This window comes from Oryzias latipes, chromosome 2 (assembly GCF_053564925.1).
Source record: "Oryzias latipes strain Hd-rR chromosome 2, Olatipes_Hd-rR_3.1".
NCBI classification, from domain to species: domain Eukaryota; kingdom Metazoa; phylum Chordata; class Actinopteri; order Beloniformes; family Adrianichthyidae; genus Oryzias; species Oryzias latipes.
Window position 1 is genome coordinate 28,849,492 of NC_136238.1, and position 13,009 is coordinate 28,862,500.

The following is a 13,009-nucleotide window of genomic DNA, read 5'->3' on the forward strand; positions in this document are numbered from 1 at the left end:
TTCACAGCTTCACTTCAAACTACTTCAATTTATGAAAAAATAAGTTTTAAAAACATTTTCTGTGTTTTTTTCTCTCTGTAATTCTAGGTCTGTATTCTTCATACATGATGACTAAAATAACAAAAACCAAACCAAATCAGTCAGGGGTATTCCAGAAAGCATGTTTAAACTACCCTGACTTTAAGCCTGAACTCTGGCTGAAATCCGCCTGAACTTGCTTACTCTGGGTATGTCGGTTCCAAAAGATCGGATACGAGTTGGCGTAATTACGCTCATCTTGGTAACCCTGGGTTAATGGGTGTGCACCGCAGGTACATAAAGACATTCTCAATGGATCACTGATTTCCGGATTCACCATGGAAACTCGTGGAGAAAAAAAAGAAAGCGCTACACTTCAGTGAGATGGAGTCTGAGATTTTAATGATGGCGTATGAAGATTATACGTCCATCAAAAAAGTAACACAGCTGCATCATCAAAAGAAAGAGTTTCTGCTTGTAGTAGAAGAACAGACTAAGTAAACGCACGAGTTTCTGATCTCATTTCCATTTTCCTTGTGACGCATATATATATATATATATATATATATATATATATATATATATATATATATATATATATATATATATATATATATTAGACTTATCCAATTTTGCCAACTTACCGTAAATGAATTAATTCTATTGGTAACAAGTAATTGAGTTAAATTTATTCATCCTAATTTTTTACGTCTATAAAACTCAATAATTGTTTATACAACTCAAATTTACATTTTTATCTAACTAAATATTGATTACGTGTGATTGAGCCTACAAGAATGATTGGTGGAGACAGTTAAAGGGGCGGGACTTTGCCAAAAATGGCTGAGGCTACAGCTCAATTCATGGTACCGTCATTCTTATCAAAAAGTCTTTAATAGAATCAAATAAACACAAAGAAAAAAGTATTTTATGATCTTTCATAGTCCTAACTACTCAGTGTTTTATCAGGACTTGTTTGGATGAACACAGAGCTGTTATCCTTGAGATGCTAAATATTTTTAGATCAGTTAATGAGGGCAATTTCCCACGGCCCACCAGTGTGCCGCGGCACACACCGGTTGAAAAACACTGGCTTAGAGAAGATGAAAACCTAAATAAGCTGTCCAAGAAGTCAGGGTAAGAAAAGACAACACTTTATTGATCCCCGGAGGGAAATTCAGTTGTCTCAGCAGCCAAACAAGAAATACAGCAGTTAGAAAAACAAATAAGTCAGTAAAAATTTAAATAGTGATAAAAAGTAAAAGTACACGTCATGAATAAGTAAATACAGCAGCAGTTTCAGCAGTCCTAAACGTTGTCCCAAACTGCTATTGGGAAGCGAATCATATATCAAAACAACTAAAGTATTTATTTCTTTTTTTTTTTTTTCCAGAAAAATTCCTTTCTTCACTCATTTGTGCCACCCTCCTAATGAAGTTACTTCATCAATATGGTATGGAGGCCATCACCCTGTGGTTCTGTGAACATGAAATGAAAGCTCAGGTTGCTATGGAGTTCATTAGAACATTGGGGTATTTTTAAGCATTAAAAACCTATTTTAAATGTTATTTTTTTCTGAGATACAGAACTTTCCCCGTCAAATAAAGTCTTCTGCTGTGGTACAAAGGTTGAGAGGTCGACATCTTATCAGAAAAGTTTAGAATTTAGAGTTTACACTAAATCCTTACATTGTCAAGAAAAAGTCTTACAAATTCTCATGTGTCTTTTGAGACTAGATCTGTGACTAAAACTTTTTTTACATTCTTTACAAGAAAAAGGCTTTTCTCCTGTGTGAGTTCTCAAGTGTCTTTTGAGATTACATATTTTACTAAAACTTTTTTTACATTCTTTACAAGAAAAAGGCTTTTCTCCTCTGTGAGTTCTCTTGTGTGTTTTGAGATGAGATACATTACTAAAGGTTTTTTTACATTCGTTACAAGAAAAAGGCCTCTCTCCTGTATGAGTTATCATGTGTGTTTTGAGTATATATAAATGTCTAAAACTTTTTTTACATTCTTTACAAGAAAAAGGCTTATCTCCTGTGTGAGTTATGTGTATTTTGAGACTAGATCTGCGACTAAAGCTTTTATCACATTCTTTAATGGTATAACATCTTTCATCAGACCCAGTTTCCATGTAGTCAGACGGATTACAACTTATTCTTGAGTTTTTACCAGGCTTGATAGAGGAAAGTCTCTCTTCTTTTGGAGATTGTTTGTATTTCTTACCAAGATTTGTTTTCTTGGGATTTTTTCTAACATCAGAGTCACACTGACCTGCTGACATGTGAGAGCTGTCCACAATTTGGACATGACTTGTTTCTTTTCTCTTCCTCTGATCTCTGTTCTGTGGGTCTGTCTCTTCATCTGTAGTTGATGTTGATTCTTCACGTTGGTTTCCTTCTTCATCCTGACTGATGAAGAGCGCATCTGGTTCCTCTTTAATCTTTGGAGGTTCTTGTTCTTCCTGTTCCACGCTAAAGTTCCTCTGCTGGTTGCAGAGTTCTTCCTCTCTAGTCATCCAATGCTGGGGGAGGACTGCAGGGACACAACAAGATGCTTTATTTATGTTTTGAAGCCTGTATTGTTAAACACCCAATTTTTTTTTAATAATCTCTGTCAGAATATTTGGAGGACCATTGTTTGTAAAGTAAACGTCCTTGTAACACCGTCAATAAAGTGGTTTTAAAAAAAAGTTTCTTCTCTCTGTACTGCAGCTTTACAACACTGAGCTGAAAATTTTTAAGAAAATGAAATTGCAAATCAAAATTGCTAGCGGCGTCGAATTGACATGCTACCTGCCCTCACCGCCCATCTCTATGCGCCACCAGCCCTTACTACATGAATCAATGCGAAAATGCACCCATACTCATCTTTGCTACCTGAGTCTAGGCACCACCGCCACTCTTACCACCCAGCTTTGACCAAACTCCACTTCCTGTGGAGCCAGTATGCACATTTAACCCCCCCTTCTCAAATAATTTAGAAGCACTCATTGATTAAGATACTAATAATGCTAACTATATTAGTCATGCTAATGTGGCTACAAGTGCTAGCATTGCATCGTCAGCATCAGCCTCGCCAACTGACTCAGAAATACATAGTGCTAAGATGCTAAATATGATAACTATGGTAGTTATGTTATGTTAGTTATGCTAATGTGACTACAAGTGCTAGCATTGCATCGTCAGCATCAGCTTCGTCAACTGACTCAGAAATACATAGTGCTAAGATGCTAAATATGATAACCATGGTAGTTATGTTATGTTAGTTATGCTAATGTGGCTACAAGTGCTAGCATTGTATCATCAGCATCAGCTTCGTCAACTGGCTCAGAAATACATAGTGCTAAGATGCTAAATATGATAACTATGGTAGTTATGTTATGTTAGTTATGCTAATGTGGCTACAAGTGCTAGCATTGCATCGTCAGCATCAGCTTAGTCAACTGGCTCAGAAATACATAGTGCTAAGATGCTAAATAGGATAACTATGGTAGTTATGCTAACATGGCTACAAGTGCTAGCACTGCTATCAGCATCATCAACTGACTCAAAAAAACCCACTTTGCTGAAGATGTATTAAGACTGTGTGACGTTGCCACAAATAGCATGCTAAGCACCTTTTGGAGTATTTTGTTATGAATCCCTGCAGGCACAAAATACCTGCTTTGAGTGCTAATGTAAATATCTGGCCAGATCTTTATTGGGATTTTATGTTTTGGGACTGTTTTGAATGGACTTTGGTAAACATGGAAAAGCAGCATGTGCCTTTAAGAAACAGGCGGTGTCTACGAGAGGGGAGGCTTCCAATGATGTGAGGACAGCGAGGGAAAACACCTGCTGCTTTAAAAAAAAGGAAAAGACCGGGAGTCCAGGGGAAAACACAATGGGTGGGCCGTGTCTGAGAAATATGTCAGATGTCCCCGAGCCGCTCCGTTTTCAAGATCCACACAATGGATTATATTTATCCCATTTCCTAGAGGACGGATTATCGTGTAGATTTTTCTCTTATGAGATCTACAAGTCATGGACCTGGAGAAAGCCGGTGAGATCGAGCCTTTTTCTTTTCTTTTTTTTTCTTTTGCAATGCATTGCTGGGACTGAGTTCACGAACTTTATTAGTCAGACTATTTCATGAACAGAGACTTATATACATGTTAAAATACAGTGATGGTTGTACGTTATGTTGGATGAACAGTTTGGGCATGGTGAATACAGTAACTCACTAGAAGAAAATTAAAGAGGGACCTCTGAGTTGTCATCAATTACCATTTCCATTACCATTGTTCATTCCCCTCCTGACATTGAACCCTGGTCTTTTTTGCTAGTCTAAAAATACAAACAGACGACAGACCAAGTGCTTCTTTTTGTCACCCCCCGCGTTCCACTGTCTTTCCCTCTGTGTGACCCAGGTTGTCGACCCCTGATGTGTATTGTAGCGATAGCAAGTGTGTGGTCAACAGTTCTTTAGATTGCTCAGAAAAGTGTTCCTACTGGTGTTTATGTGATAATTAGAGACTCTTGACTTGATGTTTGCTTCTTGCACTTTTTTCTTGATGGTTGAATATTAAAAAAAAAAAATCATTGTTGGTGTAAAGGTAGAGGTTGGAAGTCTGATATGATAAGAAACATTAAAAAGACGCATTTTTAGTTAAAACTTGATCTTTTTCTTCCCCACAATGTCGCAGATTTCTATTAAAAGAGTCATTAAATTACTTAATAACAGGTAGTGATTGATTAATCACACAATGAATTAATCTCTTGACAGTTCTGATAACACTGTCATAATTCCGTTTTTGGAAAATGTTAAAAGCTATATTTTTTAAATAATTGTATTAATAGACAGAAAAACAGAAATATAAAGTATTTTGTTAAACAGTGAAGTGGAACTTTGTGGCTCTTGTTGGGTTTTGGTCTGGAACAAACTGGATCAAATGGTTCTTTTAGTGTTAAAGGTTCCAGACTCTTGATCTCCACTGAAGCTATGAGTATGAAATGTCATTCCACAGACAAACCATCAACAAAATGATCCTGATGCTGCTGAGGTTCTTATGGAAGTGAAGCAAATCTCAGCAGTGATGCAGTTTTTCTAAACTAAAATCACTGACATTAAACAGCCTGAACATTCATGGAGCTGAACTGGACACAGAAAAACCTCCCTGTTGTGTTTCCACCCACCAATGAGGAGCAGTTTGATGAAGCTGGAGGAAGAATCAGTCCAGAGAAAGATGGAGAACAATTCTGACACGAAGCAGTTTTTCACTGATGTGTTCAGGTTTGAATCTTATCTGTCTGCTGATCCATGAGCAGGACCCTGTCTTTGGGTTTTAGCTTGAAATGTAGTTTTGGATATAGAATCTGTCTGAATGTCTGGAATTGGAGACATGGAGACATCAAAGAGGTTTAGATGGGATTTTGGGTTTGACAGAGAAATCTGCTGAAAAGAACTGAACTACAAACTTAGAACCACAGACGACAAAACAGATTATACTTTTTTATCTGCTAACAATTTTCTCTTTGATCTGTTAAGGTTTCCTGTTTGTCGTTAGCTGGAGGGACTAACTAAGATCATATGATTTGAAGAATGTTGTCGACTGCACTGACCAACAATGTCTTCTGTCTTTTCAACTGGAAGGGACAGAAGAGACTCTTCCAGGACACGCTGTTGATGGACTGCATGTTTGGAGAGCTTGAAGCTCAAGATAGAACCGTTGTTGAAGTGAACATACCGATAGTGTGGAGATGAAGATCAGAGTCACACTGACCTGCTGACATGTGAGAGCTGTCCACACTTTGGACATGACTTCTGTCCCTCCTCTTCCTCTGATCTCTGTTCTGTGGGTCTGTCTCTTCATCTGTAGTTGATATTGATTCTTCATGTTGGTTTCCTTCTTCATCCTGACTATCAGTTACATTAAAGCTCTGCTGATTGTTTAGATCTGCTTCACTGTTCTCATCTTCCTCATGAGTAGGAATCTCCATCAAGGTATCAGTCTCCTGCTTCAGATCAAGCCGATCTTCATCCTGGCTGATGCTGACTTCCCCTGGTTCCTCTTTAATCTTAGGAGGTTCTGGTTCCTCCAGTTCCTCTTTAATCTGTGGAGGTTCTGGTTCCTCCTGTTCCACTCTGAAGTTCATCTGCTGGTTGCAGAGATCTTCCTCTTCAGTCATCCAATGCTGGGGGAGGACTGCAGGGACAAAAACACAACAAAGAGCCTTTTATACGTTTCCAGGACTTTTGGTTTTTTCAAGCATCAATAAACTCTGTGATCTTTGGAGAAAATGTTTGAGGAGTCTGGAGGAGCAGAAGATACTAATTGAAATATATATACATATGCAGAGGTGAGTAGTAATGCGTTACATTTACTTACGTAACTTTTTGGTGAATTATACTTGTGAGAGTAAAGGCCTGTTCACACCGGGACGAATTTCGGGCGCGATATTCGCTGACGTTTAACGCCTCGTGACTAAAGGGCACCAATGTGAGTGTGCATACCGACGTGAAAAACGCCACGCCTAAAAACGTCATTTTTTAAAAACGCCTCGGGTTTGTTTTTTTGGTTTGACGCGCTGCGCCAAAAACTATACGACCAATGAGAATGTGTCTGGAGCTTCTGAAGTTACAGTAAAACTCAACTTGGGGACGCTCAAACACAAAACTGCCTTTCTGAGCACACATACCAGCGAAGAAGATAGACGCCAAGTAGCGTCTACACTGCCGCAAAGAAATAATGACGGACATTCTAAAATATCCCCGACATTACTCATGATACATTTTCAGCTTTTGCACCAGTCGATTAAACTAAACTAAACTTCTTCTCTTCTCGTAACTATGGGATGTACTCAAAATTGGCGTCTTTTCCGGCGTCTTTCATCATTCAACAGAACAATAATTTCTTCATAGCTGGAACTGGAGCTGAAGCTACTGGTGCTTGAAATATTCATGTTTTCTTTGTATGATTCTGACAAGCGCATAAATACTTGCTCTCTTCTTCTGAGTGAAAAGCGACTTTAAGAAGCGTAAAGTTGCGCAGCGCCACCTTGTGTACAGTGGTATTTCTGTTACATTAAGCGCCATCTAATGTCAGGGAATGAAATTGCATGTTCACTCGGCTCACCGTCAGCGAAAATCGCCTGGGTGTGAACACAAAAAACGTGTTGAAAAACGCTGGCGAATATTCGTCCCGATGTGTACGGGCCTTAGGCAAGGTACTTTTATTTGTATAGCACAATTCGTACACAAAGTAAAAAAGAAAAGAAAAAAACAGAAAAAAGAAAAGCATGAATCTCGAAACGGGCTTCTCTGTTTCTTTGATGAGACAGAGTCTGCAGATTTCTTCAGCAGCAGCAGCTAGTCGCTCGCTGATCAACTCTCTCAGAGACTGAAGGGAAGACATGGTTCCTGCTCCGATCTTCAGCTCCAACTCCCACAAACACCGCCGTCCTCTTCACTGCAGCTCCGATCGATCATCTGCTAGTCTCACAATCACAGCAATCCACGTTGTCTTTCCGTTCAACACTTCTTCACTCATTTACGACACTTTGGAAAATGCTGAGAGTTCCCACACGAACCACGTATCGTCCTTTCTGTCCAAAAACCTCACAAACGTCCCAACAAAACACCACCGTCCTCTCAACACAAGCTAACGTGCTAGCCTGCTAACAAGCTAACGCTGCTAGCGCCTCGTGCTCTTTACTTCCGGGTCACGAGCAGGAACTTCCTTTAAAAAGAAACGTATAAAGTGCTTAACTGAACGTCGATATGGTTCAAAGGGCTTCAAACATTTTGAACAGTTTTAAATCAGGAGATAATAACGAAAATAAAATCAAAATAGAAAAAAAAATGTATCGAGAAAATCTTTTGAGAGCTTTTGTGACGTCATCACACTGTGTCTCATTCCAATGTTTTTTTTCTTTTTTTTCTTTTAATTGAACTTCAAACAAACACATACACATAACTACAGCAAAGAAATAAAAACGAATAAAACACAGACAAAAAAATGACAAACAGCATTAAAATTGTAGTTTACAATACTAGGGATCGTCATAAAACATTTAGCATATAGTCTTCATTGAAAATAGACAGTTTTATTACTTTTTTTTTTTTACTAATTAAATTCGAAAATTTAGCATATAAACTATTCTCTTTATGAAATGTATTGAATAACATTCTGGCTTTTGTAAAACAGAAAGTGATTTTGATTTTCGTTAAACAGAATCCCTAATACCCCTAGTATTTGGTGAAATAAAAAAAACACACAGAACTTAAAGACATAAACACGTAAACAAAAAAGAGAAAATTTAGGATTAAAGAAGCTGGTGTCTTAAATCAGAGGTTAACTGCGCCCCCACCTATTTACTAAATATGAAACTAAGAATTTTAACATTAAAGGATGATTTTTACTAAATTGTTTAACTGGAAAAAAATATAAATTGTTATTACAAATTAAAGAACCATAGTGATTAAGACCTTTCAAATCTTAGAAAAAATAATAAAATAAAAGGTAAAATGTAAAACAAAGAAAAAGAATACTAGACATACTAGCGTCTGTACCATTGACTTAACATTGAAAGAGGGCACGCCCACCGCTCAAATGGCAACGCAGGACCTCAGATGGTGTCTGTACCATTGAACCGGAGTCACACTGGATCCAGCTGTTAGGAAGGGGAGGAGCCAAAATGCAGATACTGGACTCAGAGGCAGAAACGTCAAGATTTGATCAATAAACAGAAACAGGAGAAAATCCATGGAGAAACCAAAAACTGATGATCTGTCAATGTAGACCTGAAAACAGAGACTTCTACTGACTGAAGACAACAGACATGAAGACATGTGGATGATTGACAGGAACGTGGAGTGACTGACAGACAGAACACCACCAGAACCACTGAAGAACGGACCTGCAGAATCCTCACAGCAACAGCAGGAGAACATTCATTCTCAGTCAAACTGTTGCATTCTGGGAAGGAAAGCTGGAAGACAGGGCTGCTCAATCCTGGTCCTAGAGATCTACCAACCTGCCTGTTTTCCAGATCTCCAAGCCCTGCTAGCTGCTGATTGGCTCAATCAGATGTCTCCAGATTGCGACTGGATGAACACACCTGGTCCAGGTGATCAGCAGGAAGGAGTGCAGGGAGAGCTGGAGAACAGGCAGGTAGTAGATCTCCAGGAGCAGGAAGGAGCAGCCCTGCTGTAGGACGTCTGTGTTTCCAACATCTGGATTCAACTGGATTTCTGTTGATTCTGCCTGCAGCACATTGTGCCGACATCAAGAGCCTCCAGTGTTTGATTCTTCCAAGTCTGGGATCAAGTGAACAAACACATGTTGACTAGAGTTTGCTGACATCCAAATGACAATTGGATGACTTTCAGCTACAGGGAATAGAAAGGAGTCGTTGTCTCCAGGTGACTTCATCTCTGGTCGTCTGCTTTTAAAGAGCAAATAGTCTTTTCCCACTTTGAGCCCTGCCCCTCTGGAATCCTGATCCTGATGCTGGTGGTCTCTCTGCAGCTGGTTCTGGATCCTAGGCCTTTAGCCTCCTTCAGATCATGGTTCCTCTGTCAGTCTCTTCTCCTCAGAGGCCTGTCAGCACATTCAGATCAGATCCATCCAGACCTCTGCAGGAGCAGACACCTGGAAAACATCCTCCATCACCTGGAACACCACCAGCAGCCGTGGAGCCGCTCCACTCAGTCGCCGTGGCGGCAGAGGCCAGAGGCCAGTCTCAGTGTGAGGTCAAAGGTCAGACCTGATGTGAGCAGCGCCGCCACACTGTCACTTCCATGTAGACATGTGTGTTGTTGTCATGTGTTGTTGTGGTCCAGCTGAACAAGCTCTTGGTGGTGTTGTTGGTGGAAATGACAGTTTGAAGTCCAACACGTCTGGACTAAACCAAACTTCTTCACAGCAGATTTGACCTTCAGCTGTTTCACATTACAACTTCAATCTGCTTCCAATCTGCAACCATTAGAGGGCGCTAAGCGGTTATGCTTCACTGTTTGCCCAGAAGAAGAAGCCTCACCAAGCCTTCATGAAGTTCAGACTCCGTGCACGGTGGAGCAGTGGTTAGCGCTCTCAGTGAGAAGATTCAAATCCCAGCTGTGACCTTTCTGTGTGGAGTGAATACGCCCTAGGTGTGTGTGTGTGGGTGTGTGGGTGTGGGGGTGTGTGTGTTGTCACCATCATCCAGCAGAGGCAGCTTCAACTGTTTGACTTTTCCATTCTGAAATAGTCTTCTTTAGGTCTAGTTAGAGAAATATGGGAGTTCTTTTCATCATATTTGCTGCTTCATTTGATTGACAGCACCTGCTGAACACAATTGAAGTTTTTCAATGAGTTGAGAAAAATGATTGATGTTTGAACAAAACTAAAAAAAAGTTTCTGTGACTTTCAAATCTCTATCAGAATCAAACACCAGAACTTTGGTTCAACAAGATCTTTTCATTTCATCCAACAAAAGATCACATTAACACAACTAATCCAGTTTGTTGACTTGACTTCAACTTTTATGTCTTTCATGACAGGAAATGAAACCACGTGGTAGTGCGTTTCGCCGGGGAGTCTGATTCCTGGATGGGCCTGACCCCAGGCCTGTCCTGCCCCCTCCTAGTCATCCACCTCCTGTTGGAACAGTAACATCTGTCCACCACTAGAGGGCCTCAGCTCTGATCTGTTCGCTCAGCTGATGATAAAAAAAGGCATTATTCTGGATCCAGAACAGATGAAGCTGAAATCCATGAAACTCAAAGACAAAATAGATTTAAATCTGGTTTCAGATCTAGTTTTTCTTCTATTATGATGGAAGAATCAGAGACAAATATGAAATGTTCAGTGGTCTTTTCTCTAGGAGTAAAATGAAATGGTTCAGTCCAACATTTGAGATTGTTGCTGTCAGACCTGCAGACCATGAAAACGGTCAGAAACAGCAGGAATAGCGGTTGTTTTCATGTCTGATGAGGGTTTTTACATCAACTGAATGGGATTTTTGTCATCCAGAACATTTGACATCATTGATCAAGAAGAACCAATCAGAGCTTTTCTGCGTCTCCACGCTTGTAATGAGCTGTTTCCACCAGCAGGGGGCGACAATGTTCAGCTCCTGCTCCAACTTTAGGCAGTGGTAGGAAAAGTGACGTCACATCCTCCATGTTTCTGGAAGAATTGGTGAAGATATGAGCCCTTTATGTCTCTGACTTTGATCATTTGATTCTGTTCTAATGTTTCTATTTTTAATGGACAAAAATGAGTTTATGAATCAAAAAATGAATAAAATGATGATTTTAAGTGATTCTATGGTTCTAATACTCAGAATAATGTTTAGAAATGATCAAAAAACGACATTGAAGGAGTTTGAGAGAACAGATTTCTGCTTTATTTCAATAAGAAAAGAACAAATTCAAAGTTAGTTGTTAGTTTTTACCTCTGATAATCCTAAAATGTCTGCTTTTATTGTGAAAAACCGTTTCCAAAGTGGATCCAGGAGCTAAATGGAGCTGAGAGTTTGGGTGGAGTAGAAACTGGTTTTCTCTTTAAATGGGAACATTTCTTCTTCTCCTCATCCAAACCCCAGTTGTTGCCGGGTAGACTTTCAAGAATGTTCCCATTTCTGAAACATGGATTTATTTCTGGAAGACGCCATTATTGTCCCTAAATGTTGGATTCAGTCTGAATTCAAGTCCCACTCCCAGCATTCCTGCTCCTCTTTAGCTCCTCCTCTTCCTCCTGATCACGCAGCAGCTTCCTTGTCTTTTGTGTAATCACATTTCAATCAGGTTCTCCTGTTATGTAGCTTCATTCCATTAGCAACACATTAAGAAAAGCTTTGATAGTGAAATAAAGGAAAAGATGAAGTTTGTGAGCTTCATTTATTTACGTTTTTCCATTAAGCTTCTGTCACACATGAACTGTGTCTGCAGATGAAGTACAGATTAATTTCTTGATGCACCCAAGAACTTAACAGGCTGATTGTTCTGACACCGGAGTTTCAGCTTTGACTTGGTGTGAACTACGCCTTCATAGACACATGGGTTTTCGGTTTTGCGTGTACAATCAACAACAGTAAAACCTTCATTACTGAAGGTTTTCATGTCTCCGTTGACACCTTGACAGAGTGCATTGATCCTAGCTACATCAGTCACAATGAAGGTGTCAGAGTAAAAGCAATCTTCGTGGATTTCTGCCATTTTTTCCCGGCACTGCCCAGGCTGCATGGCGTCGACCACTTGCCTCTGAAACTGAGCCTCTGTGTGTCCTACAGCAGACAGCAGCACCAACAGGAAGCAGGCGGACAGGGTCTTCATGACTGCTCTGGAGAAAACAATTTTGCAGTGTTTCAGTCACACAGCACTAACAGGTCTGACAAACACAACCGGACTTACTTTGAGTTTCCACCGACGAGTTCAGAGAGGACTTGTGGTTGAAGATCAGCACAGACGGTCTTTGAGGAGAGGTGTCTGCTGCTGCAGCAGATCCCTGTCTGTTATATACAGACCAGGCAGGCAAATTAGATCAGGTCGCCTTGAATAAACGCCTTCAATGTGAGCAAAATCAGTCAAGTCCATCGCCGTTTCAGCTGATAATGCAAAACAAAAGGACAGTTAGACAAATCCACAGAATAAAGATAAGAAACGCTAAGCTCTGAGAGCAGGACCATGGGTGAGGGTAAGTCTGGGTTTACAGGATCTGCTGCTGTCCTCCACATGCTCCAGCGGGGACCTGACAACTTTGATGTTGGTGCTCCTGGTGTTCCTGATCTCGCTTCAGAAAATCAGATTCTTCTTGTGTAAAAGTTTTTATTTGAAATGTTTGTTTTTCATTGTGAAAATCTTTCAGTTGGTCCGTACTCGCTCACATGTGGATGGATAGTTGATAGGTGGACGGTTGATGGATGGATAAAAGATGGATGGATGGATGGATGGATGGATGGATGGATGGATGGATGATGGATGGATGGATGGATAAAAGATGGATGAATGGATTGATGGATGGA

The 13,009-nt window shown here is 40.0% G+C and overlaps 2 protein-coding genes and 1 long non-coding RNA gene across 4 annotated transcripts in view; 1 reads left to right on the forward strand and 2 right to left on the reverse strand.

Moving 5' to 3' along the window:
* LOC144986899 (uncharacterized) overlaps positions 1-13,009 on the forward strand; it is a 181,993-nt gene that overhangs the window by 69,508 nt on the left and 99,476 nt on the right. The window lies entirely within an intron of this gene.
* The window catches only part of LOC111949070 (NACHT, LRR and PYD domains-containing protein 12-like), a 350,272-nt gene that overhangs the window by 30,228 nt on the left and 307,035 nt on the right, over positions 1-13,009 (reverse strand). The window lies entirely within an intron of this gene.
* LOC144988146 (uncharacterized) lies at positions 11,366-12,772 on the reverse strand. The gene is made up of 2 exons (XR_013651969.1): positions 12,399-12,772; positions 11,366-12,327 (listed from the first exon to the last, which is right to left on the reverse strand). It is a non-coding gene; the product is annotated as an uncharacterized LOC144988146 (long non-coding RNA).